Below are 1,645 nucleotides of genomic sequence, written 5' to 3'. Positions count from 1 at the left end.
GTAGAACATTCCAGTAAAATCTAGTTTTTCTTAGAAAGGACGAAAGATCAAATAGATCAGGCTGGCACCCAAGTTATCAGCCACTGTTGGAACAAGAATCCCAGATTCACCCAGAGCCCCACATTTGGGTCTCATGGTCCCTTGGAACTTAGAGGTCCTTTGAAGTCCCTGTCCTGCCTGCCAGCCCCTGCTAGCTGACAGGAGTCCCTGAGCCCCTCAGTGTGCTCATGGAACACCCCTTTTAGGCACCACTTGTCTTTCAGAGCCTGGGCTGAGCTCGCCACCCTGTCTTGTGTTCAAATCTTCTGGGAAGCTCACAGTAACTCTCAGATATTCTTAGCTGTGAGGAGCACCTGGGAGCAAATTCTGGAAAGGGAAAGAGAGTCACAGCTTTTCCAGACCAGCCTCTGATCTTCTAGCAGGTCACTGAGTTCCACCATCACCCAATAGACAGAGCCCAGGAGCCTCTCCAGTACAGGGTTGCAACCAAAGGACTTTAGACCAGCCGACATTTCTCCCTCAGCCCCAAGGCATGAGAGGAAGGCCTTCTGTTTACCAAAGAAGAGCAAGGGAGAGTTGTTTTCAAAAACACAACTAAAGAACGAATCCTGGAGTCTCCTAGCACAAGCCTTACAAGGCAACCCACAGGACTCAGTGTTCCCCAGGCACCTGTCTGCCTTTTGGTTCCCATGGTAACATCTTAGGTGCTCACAGGATGGTACCCAGGCATCCCTGAACACAGGAAACAGCAATGGTAGAAGGAGTCAGCTTCCCAAGAGATCCCAGGTTTCCTTTCTGGAATGGTCATTGCTAGTTCAACAGCCAGGCCACCTGGACTCCTAGTGACACTGTGGGTGTGGGACAGAGCCTATAGACTCTTGTCTAGTTCTGAGGGAAAAGAGCAAAAGAGACCCAAAAGGAAGGGCCTGAAATATGGCCCAACTCTGGAGATCCTGGACTGCAGAGTCAAGAGCTATGTTTAGGTGCTGAACTCAGAGCACAGACCAGGCCTAGAAACCTGGCTAAAATCAGCCAGGCAGTGGGTAAGTGATACATTCAGGATTTGAACCCAGGGGTGACTGGCCACAAACTGATGGTTTTCTGCCGCTATGTAGAGCTTGCTTTCATCTTCAGTCGCTTTTCTTTCTCTTACGGGCCACAGCCCACTGTTACTCCAGCATCTGGTTAGCCTGTTGGAAGGTGGGCAGGGGCTGCAGGGTTTCTCCCCTGTGTCTACTCTGCCAGAAAGCTCTTTGGCTTCCATTGCTAATGGGAGCTGGGAGCACCAGGATAGAGTCCCGGGGCAGGTCCTGGAAACACACAGGCCACCAATGTCAGGAGCAGATGCAGAACAGACGTCCTCCCTGAAAGGACGGTGCGTGGGGGCCACATTCTTCCAGGAGAGCAAAGATTCAAATTCTTGGAGCTTCTGGGATGAAGAGGGGAACAGGGAAGGCGTGTGTGTGTGTGTGTGTGTGTATGCATGTGTGTGTGTGCAAGTGCCTGTGTATTGCATTATTGTTGCTTTATGTTTTGTTTTTTTTTTTTAAATGTATCTGCTCTGTGTTTGGAAATAAAAAGTCTATTTTGGTCTATGCGATACTGTGTGGTTTCGAGTCCTTTTTCTGAAGTCAGGAGTTACGTG

This window comes from Grammomys surdaster, unplaced genomic scaffold, assembly GCF_004785775.1.
Source record: "Grammomys surdaster isolate TR1022 unplaced genomic scaffold, NIH_TR_1.0 144, whole genome shotgun sequence".
NCBI classification, from domain to species: Eukaryota; Metazoa; Chordata; class Mammalia; order Rodentia; family Muridae; genus Grammomys; species Grammomys surdaster.
The sequence above is the reverse complement of the archived record's forward strand: the minus strand, read 5'-3'. Positions refer to the sequence as shown.